The sequence below is a fragment of the Bidens hawaiensis genome, unplaced genomic scaffold (assembly GCF_021521415.1).
Source record: "Bidens hawaiensis isolate Kalapana, Puna unplaced genomic scaffold, B.hawaiensis_p1.1 tig00003356_1, whole genome shotgun sequence".
In the NCBI taxonomy this organism is placed as follows: domain Eukaryota; kingdom Viridiplantae; phylum Streptophyta; class Magnoliopsida; order Asterales; family Asteraceae; genus Bidens; species Bidens hawaiensis.
The window spans coordinates 1,984,862-2,004,796 of record NW_027491185.1 but is presented as its reverse complement, the minus strand read 5'-3'; the positions used below and the strand labels follow the sequence as shown (position 1 = coordinate 2,004,796).

Sequence of the window (19,935 nt, the reverse complement as noted above, 5' to 3'; positions counted from 1 at the left end):
GAAGTGATGGAGCACGAATGAAGATCAAGCTATAAACCTAGGGGGAGATTGTTAGGCTAGGCTTAATCGTTTATACTTAATCTATTGGGCTTGGGTTTATTTATAATGTAACACAAAAAAACACATGTTTTCGGTGGGCTTTTGTGTGGGCTTGGGCTATAGGTGTTTGGTGCTATATATATACATTGTAATAGGTTATTAAGTTTGGCGACCATTAACTAAGTGTATGGTGTGTTAGTAGGCTACGGGTTATCATTCATATCATCTTGTAATCGTTTGCTAAGGGCTTAAGCACCCGACGCTAATATAACGCGTGTTTTGAAGTCCATTGTGTGTTGATTCGTGTTTGTTCTTGTTTGTCTTGAATCAATGTGTTGTTAGTTTCCGCCTAACCATGAGTTTATTGGTATTACATTGAAAGATCCTGATTTGGGACTAACAGACATGAAATTACCGATCCAAATTGTAGGTAGGTTCGAGGTCAACGTGTTAACATCTCCCGCCTAAGAAAACGAACAAAACCAAATCTTTTACTAGATTTTCGATACTGAATTAGATATGAACTGTCCGCCACTATACCCCATTTATCACATCTCTTCCGTATATCTGTAGCCGAGGAATTGAATGAGATATTAATTGGCGATGCTTATGCGATTTGTTAAAAACCAACTGCCACCGGGCAGAACCCTAGAAGCCGTACACCATATTACTTCGTATATAAGGCATTGTGCGATTAATTCAACGATTTTGGCAATAATGCAATATGAATTAATTCATCATCTATTTAATGAAGAAATTACAACAGCAACGATCTATATAAGTATAAACAACTCAAAGTTTTACTATTGTTAAATGTAACATATATTAATCTTTATTACTATTACGGATATGAGAAATTTAGAGAGAATACACCCTAAATTTCCACCAACTCGAACGTTACATATCATTAACAATATTATAAATTTAATAAGATAAGAGTCTGTTATTTAAAATACATATAGCCTCAAGTAGTAATGGATAGTTTTAATTAAATGATTTGGTTAAAGGAGTAAAGCCATGTTGAAGACTGGCTTGCCATATTTTGTCAACATTGAACATCTCATTCCCAAATTCATTCACGTTCCATCCTTCTAAGCCATGCAATAGTCCAGCTATTCTCCATGCACTCATCACCCTTCCTGGCAACCAATTCTGCACCACAACCGTACTTTAAATTCAGATAGAGATATGTAACAATACTATACAACGACTTGTCGACAAAATATTTTCTAATTAGGGGCTGTTTGTTTACATCTGAATGGAACCATTCAGATGTAAACATCTGATTCATTCAGACGACTTCAGACTGTTTGGTTCCAAATAGAAAAACATCTGAATGGTTAAAATTAGTTCTGAATCATTTAGACTTATTGTTGTTGCTGAATAGGAAAGAAGCTCGAATGAACCAAACAGCCTCTTAGTCATTTAAACTTCTAAAATCACACATACACTAAACATTATACGAGTTATATTAGGATGATGTGGCATTTTTATTATTGTACTTTGCATTGGAAATAAGTTTTAAAATTTTACTAAACTTAAGTGTATGTTTCATAAAGCCGAATTTAATCTAGCTTAAATATTAATAGCATAACTGTAAAATGTGCTGGATTTGTCGACGCTGTGTTAATGTGTTTGCTTATTGGGTCCATGTTAGAAGACAAATAAAGACACATGCATGGGTTGGCCCATTTCTATTTTATATTAGCTCATGGTTAGTTTATCGGGGATTGAATAGTAAATTATAATCTTGTATTATAAATATGGCATCTTCTACTTGTAATCTCTCATCATGGTTTGTTAGAGTTCGAGTCCTGATCTCACCCGGTTTTACCGGCTCCTCGTTGTCGTGACGTTTGGCGGGTGTGGGGTCAGGTTTTACCTTGGAATCCCTAAATAGGTGGACCGCTAAGGGCTCCGTCCGTCCGGACTCGTGGCCGGCTCGAGCTACCTTTAGCCAATAGGGGCCGCGTACAGAGTACCTGTCGTGACTTAATTGGTCGTTCCAAAAAAAAATTACTAACCTCACATGAGTCAACATTCTCCAGATGCTTAGGAGTCAACATGGCAGGGGTAGTTTGGTAAAAGCATTCTTTGTTCACTTTGTTTGGAGGAAAGTGAGAGTAAGGGATAATCAGGGTTCCCTTTGATGCCTTTAACTCTTCTTCTTTGCTTAATCCATCTCCCACCAACCACACCTTTAAAAATCAAAATATATGTTTTTATTTATATTACTACTTAAACTAATATATATGTGTGTAAACGGTTTACCTTTTGTGAGTAAGTTTTTGAAAGAATCAAGTTATCTTGATCATCAGTCGATTCCACATCGCGTTTAAGCTTTTGATAATCGTCGGGTCTAGATATTGCAACCTACAATGGGTTTGTTATACATCTTTTTTAGCTATGACTTACACTCATTGTATCAATTTTAAGCATGTAGATTAGACGTTGAAAATGACCTGAATGCCCTTGTGGCATAGAGCTAGTGCAAGGTTATAAGCAACCTTGTTGAAATTGCCTCTAAAAACAACTTGAGTTGTGCCTTTAGGAATGGAATTGAGAACTATAGCAACTGCCAAACTGCTCCCATCCACCAACTTCACTTTCAGTTTTGGATTTCTTTTTATGAATAGCTCCCCATTTCCATTTAGCTCCTCGCCCTTCATATATTATCATCCGCATAAATTATTAGATCAATTTTAGCCAACAATCATGATTTTTCTTTTTGTTTATCCTGAAATTAATTATGGTATTAACTTTTACCATAAGGTAAAACTATTTGGTGATTAATATCCCGAGAGTCCTTAAAGATTCTGGGCCTAAGCGAATAGAAAAACGCCCTCATATAGGGGTGTTTGGGATTGCTTATTTACACCAATTTATAACTTATTAACTTTTTAAAAAGTAATAAAGTGTTTGGGATTGTTTTTATGTTTAAGAGAATTAAGTTACACTTTTATAACTTATTAACTTATTTAAAAGTTATAAGAAGGTAAAATAAGGAATCTCAAACACCCCCATAATATAAACTCAACAGATTATATACAATTATTTAAAAGAAAAATAAAGAATATCACTATATCAGTTCTGTTGTTGACTTTTATTTTAAAATATAAATTTTTAAATAAACATTTGTTATAATATTAGCCTTAATTACAACAATATTATTGAAGTAATATTTGAACAAAGAAACAAGAGGATAAAAGGAAAAGATGAGAATGTGTACTGGGGATGATATTTCATTTACATTGTAGTATTATTTATACTACGTAAATGTGAAATTGCCGACAAACTCAAATTATTATATTTTTACTTGGAGTGTTCATGTGACCATAATTTAGACAATTGTGAAAAAGGTGTCATACAACTTGCACAATTCGTCGGTGGATTCATAACACTCCCCCTTGGATGACACCTTTTCAAAACTTCGGAGTCTTGAAGTACTGCCTCATTAAAAACCTTGCTAAAGGAAAATCCAATGGGAAAAAAAAAACTTTAGCTAAGGGAAAACGAGTGCAGTATATAGCTCCCCCTCAAATTACAGGTCGTTACATTGTTCGTACATGGCGCATGCCAATATCATGAACATGTTTCCTGAATGTTGCTGTGGGAAGTGCTTTTGTGAAAAGATCAGCTGAGTTGTTGCTGGACTGGACATATCTCATTTCAACCTGATTGTCTTTAATAAGGTCTCGAGTATACTCAAAGTATCTTGGTGGTATATGTTTTGTTCTGTCACTTTTGATATATCCTTCCTTCATTTGCGAGACACAAGCTGCATTATCTTTATAGATAGGAGTTGGAATTCGATCTTTCTCTAGTCCACAAGAAATCAATATGTGTCGTGACATAGATCTTAACCATACACATTCTCTTGAAGCTTCATGCAATGCAATGACTTCAGCATGATTTGAAGATGTTGCAATGAGTGTTTGTTTCTGAGAACGCCATGAAATCGCAGTTCCTCCATTCTTAAATACATATCCAGTTTGAGATTTTGCTTTATGGGGATCAGATAAATAACCTGCATCTGCATAATCAACTAACCCTTCTTTTGAATCGTTAGGATAAAATAAACCTAAATCAACAGTTCCTTTTAAATACCGAAAAATATGTTTAATGTCATTCCAATGTCTTTTAGTAGGGGATGAATTGAATCTTGCCAATAAATTAACTGCAAAAGAAATGTCAGGTCTTGTACAGTTAGTAAGATACATAAGTGCTCCAATTGCACTGAGGTATGGTACTTCGGGACCAAGAATCTCTTCATTATCTTCGCAAGGACGAAATGGATCATTGTCAACATTGAGTGATCTAACAACCATCGGTGTGCTTAAAGGATTTGCTTTGTCCATATTGAAACGTTTTAAGAGTTTCTCAGTATAAGTTGACTGATGCACAAGTATCCCAGTATGCATATGCTCAATTTGTAAACCAAGACAATATTTGGTTTTTCCAAGATCTTTCATTTCGAATTCTTTCTTTAAAAGAGCAATTGCTTCATTAATTTCTTTTTGTGTCCCAATTAAATTTAGATCGTCAACATACACAGCTAGATCACATATCTTGATGTTGTCTTCTTAATGAAGACACATGGACAAATAAGATTATTTGTGTATCCTTTGCTTATCAAATAATCACTCAAACGATTGTACCACATCCTTCCAGATTGTTTCAGTCCATACAAGGATCTTTGTAATTTGATGGAATACATTTCCTTAGGCTTTGAGCTTATTGCATCGGGGAGTTTAAATCCTTCGGGAATTTTCATATAGATGTGACTATCTAGTGATCCATACAAGTAAGCTGTGACAACATCCATAAGGCGCATCTCTAAATTTTTTAGAGACTGCTAAGCTGATTAAATATCTAAACGTAATAGCATCCATGACAGGAGAATACGTTTCTTCATAGTCAATTTCTGGCCTCTGAGAAAAACCTTGAGCTACAAGTCTTGCTTTATATCTTGTAACTTCATTTTTCTCATTTCGTTTTCTCACAAAAACCCATTTATATCCTACAGGTTTCATTGACTTTGGTGTAATGACAACAGGTCCAAAAACCTTTCGATTGTTTAGTGAGTTTAATTCAGCTTGCATAGCATCTTTCCATTTGTTCCAATCTTGTCGATTTTTACAATCATCTACAGATTTTGGTTCAGGGTCATCATTTTCTTCCATGATATCGCTTGCCACAGAATAAGAAAATATATCATCAATATTTTCCATTTCATCTCGATCCCACATTATATGTGATTTACCATAGTTTATTGACAATTCTTTATTGGAATCATATATTTCTTCCTGAGGAAATGTTATATCATTTATTCTTTCCTGAGGGAAGGTTTTGTCAATCATTCCTTCCTTAGGGTCAGTATCCTTCTCAGAACCCTTTCTTTTTCGAGGATTTTTATCCTTTGAACCGATTGGCCTTCCACGTTTTAAACGTTTTTGAGATTCATGAGGTGCATTATTATGGTTTTGCTTGCTTGGAATCTCAACTCGAGCTGGAGCATTAGCAGCTCGTATATGAGATTTAGTGACCCTGTTTATATCAGTAAATGCATCAGGTAACTGATTTGCAATTTCTTGTAGATGTATTATTTTTTGAACCTCTGTCTCACTTTGTTTTGATCTTGGGTCTAGGTGTAACAATGATGGCACACACCATGATATATCTCTTTTTTGCCTTTTTCATTTCTCCCCGTAATGTCGGGAACATTGTCTCGTTAAAATGACAATCAGCAAAACGTGCTGTAAATACATCACCTGTTAAAGGTTCAAGGTATCTTATGATGGAAGATGTTTCATATCCAACATATATTCCAACCTTCTTTGGGGACCCATTTTTGTGCGTTGTGGTGGTGCAATAGGAACATACACAGCACAACCAAAAATTCTAAGATGTGAGATATTTGGCTCATTTCCAGAAACAAGTTGTGTGGGAGAGTATTTATGATTTGCACTTGGTCTTACGCGGATTAATGATCCAGCATGCATAATTGCATGACCCCAAATAGAAACAGGGAGTTTTGTCCTCATTATTAATGGTCTAGCTATTAGCTGTAGGCGTTTGATCAACGACTCGGCTAAGCCATTTTGTGTGTGTACATGAGCAACAGGGTGTTCTACAACAATCCCCACAGACATGCAATAATCATCAAAAGCATGTGATGTAAATTCTCCCGCATTATCAAGCCTTACTCTTTTAATGGTATAATCCGGAAAATGTGCACGTAATTTGATAATTTGAGCAAAAAATTTTGCAAAAGCAACATTACGAGTCGATAATAAAGAGATATTAGACCATCTGCTGGATGTGTCTATTAAGACCATGAAGTATCTAAATGGTCCACATGGTGGATGAATTGGTTCACATATGTCACATTGAATTCTTTCAAGAAACATTGGTGTTTCTTTATCGATTTTTAATGGCGAAGGCCTTGTAATTAATTTTCCAAGAGAACAAGATGTACATTGAGGCATTTTATCTATTTTGTGGATCTTTTGACCTTTCAGTGGATGCCCATGTGTATTTTCAATGATCCTTTTCATCATTGTGGATCCTGGATGGCCTAATCTGTCATGCCATAAGTTTATGATACCAGAATCGCAACAATTTTCTTTGACTGCCATATGTGCTTGAGGCACATTTATATATGTATAATGCAAACCAGAATGGAGCATTGGCAATATTTTCCAATATTTGATCTTTGCTTATGATATGCAAATATTTTTCATTACTAACAGTCCTTGACTGAGTATCATATCCATTATGATATATGTTTCTGAAACTCAACAAATTTCTTGTTGATTTTGGGGAAAATAAAGCATTTTCTGTTTTGAGCTTTGTACCATTTGGTAATGCTAAATTAGCCTTTCCCACTCCTTCTATCAAGTTTGTAGGACCTGATATTGTATTGATGATCCCTTTTGTTGGTTTCAGTTTATAAAAATATTTTTTAGATCTAAGTATGGTATGTGTGGCTCCACTATCCGCTATACATATATCTTATTCATTTGTTTGATCTTGTGCTCCGGTGATTTTCATTTTAAATCTTGAAAAATATTAAGAAAAAAATATGTGTATAACGAAGACATATGATATTTATTTAATTGAAACACAAGTAGTACATGAAAGAGAAACTACATAATTAAAGATAATGGGAACACACTTAATAACTGCATCTAATTATAGTAGTCAAGCAACTTTGTTTCAAAGTTCTACCCCAAAGTCTTCAACGCTCAGCTCAGCATTGATATTATTAAAGTTATCAACATGGTTCACTTCTTTCTCTTTTCCTTTTAGAGAGGCTTGGTACAGTTCACACAGATGTGGAGCTGTGCGACAAGCCTTTGCCCAGTGGTTTGTACTTCCACATCTAAAACATGAAGTGCCATTGTTTTCGGACCTACCAGCTTCATTCCATTTATTTTGGTGGTTGGAATTGGTATTGTGTGGGACATGATAATTATTGGCTCTCTGGTTACGACCACGACCACGGCCACGACCACGACCGTAAGAGTTATTGTTCCATTTGAATGGATGCTTACGATCATTAAAATGCCTTTTGTCAAAATGACCACGTCCACGTCCACGGCCTCGTCCTCGACTTTGTTCCCATTTATGATCAGAATTTTTATGAGAACTTTTGTGAGCAACATGTGCTTCTGGTATTGCTAATGAACCCGTGGGACGAGATTGATGATTTTTCATCAATAACTCATTATTTTTCTCTGCTACAAGGAGTAATGCATTTAGATCAGAGTATCTCCTAAAATTCTGCAAACGATAATGTGTTTGCAAGTTTATATTTGATGCATGAAACGTGGAGAAAATTTTCTCTAACTTTTCTTCCTCTGTTACGGGATACCCACAAAATTCTAACTTTGAACAAATTCGGTATAAAGCAGAGGTGTAATCATTTACCCTCTTAAAATCTTGGAACCTAAGACTGTTCCATTCATCTCTAGAAGTAGGAATTAAAACTTCCTTTAGATGACCGAATCTGCTTTTCAAATCTTCCCATATCATATATGGGTTATCATAATTAAAATACTCATGCTGTAGTAATTCATCAATATGTTTATGGATGAAAACATCAGCTCTTGTTTTATCCTGGTCAGAGCAATCATTGTGTTCTTGGATTGTGTCTAACACATCCATAGCTTTTAAATGTCTTTTGACATTTGCTGTCCAAGACATATAATTTTCTCCAGAAATGTTGAGTGCAGGGAATTCGAGTTTTGCTATATTTGACATTTTGTTGCTAAACATAATAGAGCAAATAATAAGATAAATATTAGAATCCATATATATCAATCAACAATGAGATACAATACATTGGTAGAGCTATAAACATATAAAAGAAAAAGAAAATGCCGAAATCTTCAGATGGGAGATTAAAAATTAGAATGAGAAGTAGTATAAGCATTACAGTGACCAACAACAAAACCGGGTGAATCATTTTGAGAATTTTATCTTGGATAAATTTAATAAGAACAATGTTTGTTGTAAATGAAATGGGGTTAATGATTGGTTATTTACAGTGAAAATTTATAACCTTTTACAACGGTTATATTACCGTTTATAACGGTAACATTACCGTTTGTGTGTGTGTATATATATATAATATATAATATTAATTATTTTAAAGTAAGATAATAAATAAGATATTAAATACAGTTTATTTTATAAAATATATATAATTAGTATGCACAATAATAAGAATAGAATTGTTAGTCTAAATAAATCTAACTTCTAAATGAGATATTAGTGTGCATATATAAATAAAAGTTAGAATAGTTATCAAATTTTAATAACAATGTTTATACACATTATTGCTATTACTCAGTATATTAGTTAGTATATGTATATGCATAGATATATATCTAATGTACATAATTAAAGTAGTGTTTATGATGCTTATGTAGATACCTTTGTGTCTATTACCTTTCTTGGTTAGGATATAAGCGGCTCGTGCTGATAACGTGTTATAATATTAGCCTTAATTACAACAATATTATTGAAGTAGTATTTGAACAAAGAAACAAGAGGATAAAAGGAAAAGATGAGAATGTGTACTGGGGATGATATTTCATTTACATTGTAGTATTATTTATACTACGTAAATGTGAAATTGCCGACAAACTCAAATTATTATATTTTTACTTGGAGTGTTCATGTGACCATAATTTAGACAATTGTGAAAAAGGTGTCATACAACTTGCACAATTCGTCGGTGGATTCATAACAACATTATCATTCACAACATAAAAATTATGAAATATTGAACCGAACCTGATTGAGTAGACCTAGAGTCAAAACCTTGGCCCCTTTTCTATCTGCTTCAACAATTGCCTCCATAATTAAGCCATTGATAGCCTCTCTTTGCCATTCCATGAAATACTTCCAAAACATATAAACAAGCATAAATATTTTGCATAAAAATATTATAAAAATGTTATAAAAATAATACATCTACGTACTTGTATCTTGTATTTTGGTACAGCCCAGGTTTGTATCTTGAGTTTCTTGAAAACATTTCTTTCAACCACAAAAGTTTTGCCGTAAATCCAAGTAATTATCATGGACGAGACAGTGACGGGCCATAGCATCCGCAAGTACCATTTGGGAGACTTGTAAGGTTTAGAAGCCAAAGAGGCAAACCCAACCCTCAAGTGGTAGATTGATTCCGGAGTTGTTAGATGAGTTAAATGTATCACGTCTGGTGACTCGTCTTTTCGCTCAAGTGATTTTTCGTACAATGTGTCTGTAGATTTGTCAAGCGTGCCATAAATATAGTCGTAGAATGGCATGAATAGTGGTTCTGAATTGAGTATGGTGCAAAGAATGATACCTAAGATGATTAAATTAAACCATATGTGAATGTCAAGAACAATTAATATTAATATCAATTATTAAATATGAACGGATCGAGTTAACAAGTAAATATACTTACGAAGGAGTGTACATAAGATACTTGAATGGAGGGAAGATTGAGAAGGCTAGTTTGGGGATTAGCTCAAAATTGCAATGGCCCATGTTGTTCATCACGTCGATATAGATCACATAGCCAGCGAATGCAATAATGGACCCGGTCTTGGTTAGGGTGATGGCCAACAATGGTATGGCGAAGAGCGTGAAGTAGGCTATGTGCTCACCAAATGGATGAATCACAGCTGCATCATTAAACCAATTTGAATCATAATATTACTAGGAAATACACTCTCATCGACATAAAAGTTATTGAGATGTATCCGTTGGTGGTCCTTGACAGGAAAAAAGAAACTTCAGAAAAACAAGAAGTACTAAATTTTAAAACTTGTGGGTACCCTCCAATTAATTTCTAATCAAATAAGAGAATACAAACTAAAATAAAATTTTTATTGTCAGCTATCAACGACATTTTTGAAGATATGAGGTTTTGTTCTAGCCTTAAAATCAGATTAAAATGATATGTATATCGATCTATATTCTTTTACTTGTTAACAATATCATATGCTACTACTTCTGAACATAAAAAAGATCTTTAAGCAAATAAAAGTAGTTACTTGTAACAATTTGTTACGAGAATAAGCGAATAAGAAAACCATTATACTACGAATCATCTTAACACATAGCGTTATCTTCGTTTGTCTAGTTAAACAGTGTTATGACTTATGACTAACTTGATGCACGATATACATTATGCAATGACATGTAATTATATTTAACACCTTTATTTTAAAAGTTATTTTCCACCGTACTCACAGTAAATGGCATTAAAGTTGACAGTATTGAATTCGTTGGGCCGGTTTACTTTCAAGATGATGAATGCTTTTAAACACACTGGCCCCCAGCGTATGAGGCTGGCTCCAAAACGTGTGGCGTTGAGTTGAATTAATAGGCATGTTACTACTTATGAATCATGTACAATCCTTAAGTCTTAAAACATTTATAGTTTTTTTTATACTTTTAGTACTAAAACGACTAAGATATCCTAGCATACGAGATGATTAAGATATGAGAGATTTACATGTGATGGGTTCGGTGACAATCGAAGAATGATGATGAGAATGATAGCGATTGTAGAGGAAATGGTGGTGGAGGGCTCTATGAAGCCAATAATACAGAAACTCCACCACTCCCACATGTAGCAAGATTACAATTATCACTCCGTCTAATCTCCACAATGGCAAGTGTTTACCTCCGGCTAACGAATAATATCCAATGTAGTACAATATTCCGTTGAATATTATTTGATCGTCCGTGAAAAATAAGCAAAAGTTTATTAATTCATGATTAAGTTGGTTTCCATTGTTAACCCTAGTTCCAATCTTTTTTAACAAGATAAAAAGTTGATTAAAAGGGTAGTTTAGTAAGATATAACTTGTTTATCTATGTTATAGAGGGAGAGAGAACCAACCAATCTCTTTCACGATCAACTTGTTCGAACTCAATTGTCTTATCAACTATTCTGCTTTGGCCTTTGGCCGTTTTGTAGCGAGAGAGTGAAATCCAAAACTGATTGTTAAGTGCTCGAAACAAGAGTAAGGGAAGAATTAACATTACACCCAAATCTCGCTCATTTGCATCTGAAGTCACGAAGTCATACGTACTCTTCACAACCCATGGTGCCAATACGACGTACTACATGTTATCAATTGAAAATATTAAAGTTAGTACAAAAATCATAAATATTTCATTAGTACATAATTGGTACTTGTGTAGCTAGCCCAGAGACATGTTTCAATCTACAAGTACACTGATTAAGTTCGATGCCAAACTACGTACTTGCTACTGACTATAGAGTACAAGAAACAATAAGTTTTGGATCTAACTACCTCTATTTCAATATTAATGGAAATAACTTCTTTTGTAAAAATAGTTATAGATCAACTCAATTTGATCTTTTCGGTAAATGTCTTAATAAATAAATGCCTTTCAGAAAAAATATCTTAATAAATACGTTCTAACATCATAACTTTCACATATATTTGTTTAAGAGTAAACTATTTTTTCTGGTCCATTTGGTTTAAGTTCCAGAGTCCTTTTAACCTAAATTGAAAGTTTTGAACGATTATTTGTTTAAGTCCAAAACGATGGCAAGAAAGCACTAATTTGACTTATTTTGGTGCATTTGTAACACAATTTTAAAATGTTATGTATGATAATAATTAAAAAAGTATAAATAATCAACACTGTTAAAACAGAAATTAACCTTCAGTGCCAGTTTCATACAAGAATCACATTATTTTTTTCTCAATTAGATACTAATTTTAATGGAATAAAAATATTTCCATATTTTCTTTAAATCAGTTATAAGAAACAAAGCAGGGCAAAAATGAAATGCGTACCCATATTCTATGAAGTTATGTGCTATCATTTTCTCATAATTATATAGTTTTTTAACGGTTAATTTATATCACTGACTCACTCAATCATCGACTTTCCATCCTCAGGAGAAAACCCACCAATATGTGAAAAAAACTCTTTGGCCTAACTTGAACCCCTATATTTTTTTCTAGAATAAAACATGAACTCAAGACTTCCTCCTTATTAAATTGAAGTCTTTGGTATCTCTTCATAACCATTTGAACTAGAAGTCACTCATGATTATATTTAAGTTGGTAAATTTGATTAAGGTGTTAAATAAAAGTTCAATGGTTCACTAATCCTAGTAAAATGTAGATATTAAGTCGTTCCAAAAAAAAGAGAAAAAAAGGAAGGAAAAACCATTACTATTTCTTGTACAGATGTTAACGTATCATTCATATAAAAAGTATTTTTTTTTACCCGGCGTGTTGCACTGGGGTAGCCGGCAAAATCCAGCGTTGAAATCCGGGCGTTGGTAAAACTCAAGCGTTATGGCGATGAGTAACACGAATTCAGTCAGTATCGACTGCGTTCGTTACGATATAGACACCATTGATAAATTTGAGGGTTAAAACCCAAAAATTAATTTGTCAAATTAACATATAAAACATTAACAGTGGTAAAACTCATGCGTTGTCGGTCATGAGCATTGAAGCGGTAACTCTACATGAATTTGGTCGATTTTGATTACGTACGTTATGATACCGGAACGAAAAAAACGAAAAAATATTTTAATTGAGGTGGACAATTTAGTGGGGGTATGTCGGTAAACTTGCGCATTGGTAAATTGAGCATTGTCGGTCATGGGCTTTAAATAAGGTCGCGAGTCTGCACGAACTTAGTAGGTTTCTTTCAGGTTTGTTATGTTATATTACTAAAACAAAAAAATGATGTTTAGTCAGTTTTGATTACATTTAGTACGATAACTGAACTAAAAAAAGAAAACAGAACAAACAAAATTCACCAACAAATACGGTGCCGCCGACTGACCATTTGTGACACCAAATACATATCCAGAAAAACAAAATCGTCAATTGCCAATAACAAAAATATATATTTTAACAAGCCTACTAAACAAAATCATTAATCACGTGACCGCAATAAATATACTTGGCAAACATGCTAAACAAGATAGATTACTAATCGCGAAATAAAATTAAATGTATATGACAAAAGAACCTCCTTAACAGAATTATTAATAACGTAACAAAAATAAATATATTAACAGAGATTTCTTTTAAAGTGCAAGTTTTTTTCATTTAATATGCTTGCAAGGATTTAAACTCACCACTTCACTTATAGAGAGGCGAACACCGTACCACTAGATCAGTATGTCATACATACTTGCTAATTAAAAATCATTAAGCATATAACAAAAATAAACATATTTGATCAACCTACTAAATGAAAGTTAGAGTATAGTGTTAGAGCTAGAAATTAATATAAAAGAAGTTGTTTAATGAAGGGATGTACCTTGAAGCTTCCAAGTGGTTTCCATGGCCAGTCTGTGAGAAATCCAGGAGTGGTAGCCATTGATGAAATAAGATCTGAAAGAAGAAGAAGGTATGGCTCAGAGATGCCTGTGTTTATGTTTCGTGTTTTGAGAATATATTTATAGAGAAATATCATTTCATGAGTTACCATCCAGCATTAACTGCACTAGCTAGCAAGTATAACCTTTATGTCTATTGGCATGTTTGGTTGGTTGGTTGTAGTTACATAATTTACACTGCTATATGATTGGGTTACGAGGCTCGATGTGCAGTGTTGCCACAAATTTATTTTTAAGTTCGGTTTTGGTGTTGTAACTTTATATATACTGAATTCGTGTTCACTTTCAACAATAGTATGTGGGTTTTACGAGCCACTTGCACCTTCATCGTTTTAAATATAAACTTTTATCATAAGCTAATACTATTCTTTATACTATTTTTTTAACATTACAAAGCTAACCAATACCTAATGATTTCGTGTTGTTGCGCCACAGATAAGTGGCGGCTCATTAATTTATTATTACGCTCATTGTTGGTTTTCGACATAGTTATCTGACCCGTAGAGAAGTCATGTGGGCTATTATTATTATATATAATTATTTACAACTTTTGTGCCGCAAAGCCTCTATTTGGACATTTTGCGGCACCCTATAACTGGTAGGATTTCTTTTGTTCTTTTAGTTTCGGACCACAATGAATATAACGAAAACCTACGGAATGTGAATTTTGTTTATGTTCTTTTTTACTTTATTTTGTTTTAGTTACGGTATTGTGTCGAACGTGACAGATACCAACCGAATTCGTGTAGATTCACCGAGTTTTGTTTTAGTTCCAGTACGTAACGAAAACCGACCGAATGTTATTTTTGTTTTTCTAGTTCCGTTACCGTAACGAACATGATAAAAACCGACTGAATTCGCAAAGACTCAACAGCCTTAATGCTCGGGATCGACAACGCACGTAATCGAAACCGACCGAATTCACGTCGACTAACCGTATCAACGCATGAATTTCACCATTGTTCGGGTTTTACCGACCTGTCCGGCGCAACGCGCGGGAAGAAATATTAGTTCATGAATAAAGTTCATAAATAAAAATGATGATCTGCTTTTGTGGTTTTCATTTTTAAGTTTCACTTTTTATTACTACATTATAACACTCATTAAAGTTATTTCCTTATACCATATTATGATCATTAGATAATTTTCAAAAACAGTAATAGTTTTTTTTTCTGAAAAAAATATTGTTTTTCCTAATCCAGATTTAAAAATAATAATAAAATTTAGATGAATTGTATTCCTTCCCATATCCCCAAACCTAAAATTACACTAAAAATTACTAGATTTTCTTTCATGTGTTGGATTTAAAAAAAAAAAATATACCTTTATCATCACATTTTTCTTTCTTCTTCACTTACAACCAATTTTAAAAAATATTAAAAGAATTTATAGATTGTGAATAATATTTTTTCAAATATGCAGAAATCAATGCATTTTCATCTCCTTCATTAACAACACCCTAAACAACATCATATAAACATATATTATAAAAATTCACTCATAACATATGTGGAGAGATGATCTGAATCCTCTTATAATAATAATTATGATGATTAGATTTTACTTAATATACAAAAGAAGATGAAATTCTAACTATATCAAAATACCTTTTTAGTCGTATTAAAATGTTCTTTCTCTCTCCTTTAGTTTTCTATTCATGTTTAATTTTATCCATAAAACAATCTATCTATAATAATATATATAAATGAAAACTCAAAAATGCTACGTGTCGCGATGTGGTTGTTTCTTTTTTTATGGAGTCACCAGATTTGCTTGATTTTTAAATAGAGGATTCTCATGCATTTGACCGAATTCACGGGTATGGGTCTTATCAAACCCAGATATTTCTTAAACGGGTTATAACATCTCATTAAATTAAAAACTAACCTCACCAAATATTGATATTAAAATCTGATAAAGTAGGGATATACTAAAAATTAATATCTGATTTATTTAAAAAATGATATATATTATTTATAAAAAAAATCAATTTTATAGTAAAAAAAATAAACGGGTCTTGGGTCTCATCAAACCCATATACCTTTTAAACCGGGTTATAACATCTCATTTATTTGTGAAAAATTTATCATCAAACAATAAGTATATTATTACCTTTCATACAATAAAAAAATAAAAATTCAAACAATAAATATATATTAGAAACAAATAATATAAAACAACCTCCGTATTACAGGGGATAAAAACTAGTTCCACATATAATTATACTTGTTATTATATATAAGTTTTAAAAAATTTTAGAGCGTTTTCATCGATCTCTTTCTTTATCTCTAAACAATATCTTTTCAAATATGCAGAAATCACAGCATTTCAATCTCCTTCACTAACAACACCCTACACAACTTCACATAGGCATATATTATAAAAAAAATTCACTCATAACATATGTGAAGAGGATGATATGAATCCTCTTATAATAATAATGATGATTAGATTTTACTTAATATACAAAAGATGATGAAATTCTAACTATATCAAAATACCTTTTAAATCGTATTAAAATGTTCTTTCTCTCTCCTTCTTTAGTTTTTCTATTCATGTTCTTATCGATCTCTTCCTTTATCTCTAAACATAAAATTACACAAAATCATTACATTTACTATCCTCTTTTCAATTAATTATATTTATTCTATACATTTTTATCTTTTTTTCTCTTTCATTCTATCATTTAATCACAATTACTTTTATAAAACATTAAAAAATTTGTAGGGTGTTACAAAATCTTTTCAAATTTACAAAAAAATCACAGTATTTTCTCTCATTTACTCACGACACCCTAAACTTCTTCTTAAGTTATAATAACACCACTCACAGAATTTGATTGGTAGAATGTGAATATATATAGTGAAACATTATGTAACATATTTTCTCTTAATTTCCTCTACTTACAACTTAATGAGTTACCATATATATATATAGATAAAGGATCCTATACAATAATCCCTAATCGTACATTACGTACGCGACTTGTATCCCCGTCGATTTCAAATAATACGCGATGGCAATACTGTAATTTTCATCAAATCTGATTCGCTGCTCAAATCGATTCCGTCCGCCTTCACCATGATCGTTCAGCAATCCGTCACCATCCAATGATTATGTCCACCGTCCACTATCCAAAGATTCTGTCCACCGTACACCATCTACCTCTGCCACGACTTGTTTTAAGGTCAGGATATACAACTGACCAATTGAAATTGAAATTGTTGAACTAATTGATCAATTAAACTTTGAAATTGGTCCAACTAATCATCAATTTAAAGTTTCAATTGATCAATTTTGAGTTTTGAGTGATGGATTTTAACTGAACGTTTAAAGTTTTAAGCGCCATTTGCAAAAACTCAGTTACAGACGTTCCATATTTTGTTCATATGATCGAATCGATGATCAAATTGACGGTCGATTGATAATTGTTTGATGATTACGAGATTATATGAAGCGATTTCAGTGTTCAATTTCATGTTACAAGTATTTAATTTTTTTTTGTTAGTTTAGAAGTTCTGTATAAAAGTTCAGAACTTGTAAACCTTTTTGAACACCCAGAACTTCTTAGAATATTTAAAGATGTTCATTTTTTTTTTAACACCCAGAACTTCATTAAACGTATTAGAATGTTTAAAGATGTTCATTTAATTTTTGAACACCCAGAACTTCATTGAATGTATTATAACGTTTAAAGATGTTCTTTTTTGGTCAGAACGTTTAAAGGTCTTCGGTTTTGTTTCAGAACGTTTAAACATAATATTTCGAACTCTAATCAGAGCCGATTGAGTGCATTATTTCTGCAATTCCATAATCGTTGATGAATCTAAATACTTTTACACATCAATTTGTTTGATTAAATCATCATTTTTTGATCAATTTTGAAGATTTCTTAATGTTCAACGTCGTTCGATTTTGATTTGGTTTTTCATATTGGATATTTCATACTTTAAACTGTGATTAGAGTTTAGAAATTGGATTAGATTGAGCGACGAGTTCCGAATTTGGATCAGAGTCGATTTGTAATCGATGAATTTTGATCTCGAACTACTGTTGGGTTATTTACGAAATTGCCACCGTGTGTTTTTTAATCTAACGCACTGGAAGGTCGCGTACGTAATGTATGATAAGCCATTATTGTACGTTAACCCACCCCTATATATACATATATATATAGGTGATGGATCATGCGAGAAGTGATCTTATAGCGAGAAGTGCGAGGGATGAATCTTAACCATTGGTTACACAAATCAATGGTTTAAGATTCAACATGGCATTTTTGTAAATACTTTGAATATTTGCACAGATCTTTTAAGCTCAAAAGGTCAAGATCGTCAATATCATGTAGGCTTACAATAAGAAACGTATGTAATCTTTTTTTTTACTCCCAAACGCTCAACATAACTTGTAACCTGAAATCGACTCATCATATTAAACCGATACACAAAATCGACTCATCACATGAAATTGATACACAAAATCGTTCCTTGGTGCTAGTTATCAGAGTGTTTTGAAGCATGATTTGGGGGTTTATCTGCTACGGTGGCTGAACCCTAGGCTAGGAATCAAGGTATGCATGATAATTTGTTATGCTTTCTTTAAATCAAAGTATCATATAAACTAAATAATGCATACACTGAACTTATTTTAGTTGTAGTTCATCATAGTGCCATACACCTAATGTTTCACAAGGATTGTATAAATCCGATTGTCTTGTGTAGTTAGTATTATTTCATACATGGTACTAATGAATAATTTTTATAAATTCTAGTTATGTTATTTGAAAAAAAAAGTGTTAAATGACGGGTGGTCTATGGGACAACCCTTAATTGATTTAAAGCCGTATTATCATGTTTTGTATTGGTTTATTTGGTGGAATTAGATGACTACGGTGTGTTCAGTAAATTGTAGGTACAAAGGAGGTTCCGGAGCTATTATGGTGTATAATGAAGAAACCAAAGCAACCGACAAGTTGAGAAGACCAAACAAGTGAAGAAATTGAAGTTCGTGGCTGAAGTCCACCGTGGCCCACGGTTGAGACCGTGGGCACGGTCCAAGATTGACAAAAATGGCAGAGGGCACCGTGCCGTGGCAGGTACGGGCACCGTGAGGACCACCGTGGGCCACGGTCCAGCATTTCCAGAAGTCCACCGTGACCCACGGTGTAGACCGTGGGCCACGGTTAATGTCGTAACTGCCGAATTCTTGTGCTCTATTACTCGTTTTTTGGCTAGACTTTTCATTATCTTTCATTCACAACTACTTAGGGGCGACTTTTTGAGAGCAAAGACAATACTTTGGTAATTCTTATCATTAGTTTGGGTTTGTGATTTGTATGATTACCCTAATTGATGTGATGTTGAATCAAACTATGTGTGGCTAATCATCTTCATGTTCTCTCCCGAATTGTAAGGTTTTCTAATTGAATATTTGTTAATTGTTTATGTTATTGGTGAGATAGTATTTTGATCATATGATTATTGTGCTATGGTGATTGTGTATTTGTTTGTAATTGTTAGTGTGGTACAAATTCGTGTTCTTGACTATCCATTCTTGGTGCCATAGGCAATCGAGATTTAGTAGAAGAGAATTAAGGTTTGCTATACTATATTGATTATTGAGTGATAACCTTGCGTTTTTTATAATCCAAGTACTTCGTCCTCTTTGATCACTTTCAAATTCACTTTCATGAATTATGTTTATGTAGTTCTTCACAAAAGTAAACATTAACATTATCAATATTGAAAACCTGAAATCGGGAGAGGGCATTCTTTCTTATATTGTTTAAAACTCGTTTATTGTTTTAGTTATTTTCGTTAATCACATCAACCAACCAAATCATTGAATTTATTTTCTGCACTTAGTTTAATATAGAGTAATTACTGTGCTACTTAATAACGCATTTTCCACAAACTCCCTATGTTCGATACCCGCTTACCACTATCTAACTAGTTGTATTCGGTTTATTTTTGAGTGAGTCTTCG

The 19,935-nt window shown here is 33.0% G+C and overlaps 1 pseudogene across 1 annotated transcript; it reads right to left on the bottom strand.

The window, feature by feature from the left end:
- Positions 1 to 991: 991 nt before the first annotated feature.
- Positions 992 to 14,078, bottom strand: LOC143623275 (very-long-chain aldehyde decarbonylase CER1-like; annotated as a pseudogene). Its single transcript, XR_013151860.1, has 10 exons — positions 13,873 to 14,078; positions 11,450 to 11,673; positions 11,060 to 11,292; positions 10,004 to 10,223; positions 9,531 to 9,901; positions 9,343 to 9,450; positions 2,502 to 2,702; positions 2,311 to 2,412; positions 2,064 to 2,237; positions 992 to 1,191 (listed from the first exon to the last, which is right to left on the bottom strand). The product of XR_013151860.1 is annotated as a very-long-chain aldehyde decarbonylase CER1-like (transcript).
- Between the last annotated feature and the right edge of the window lie 5,857 nt (positions 14,079 to 19,935).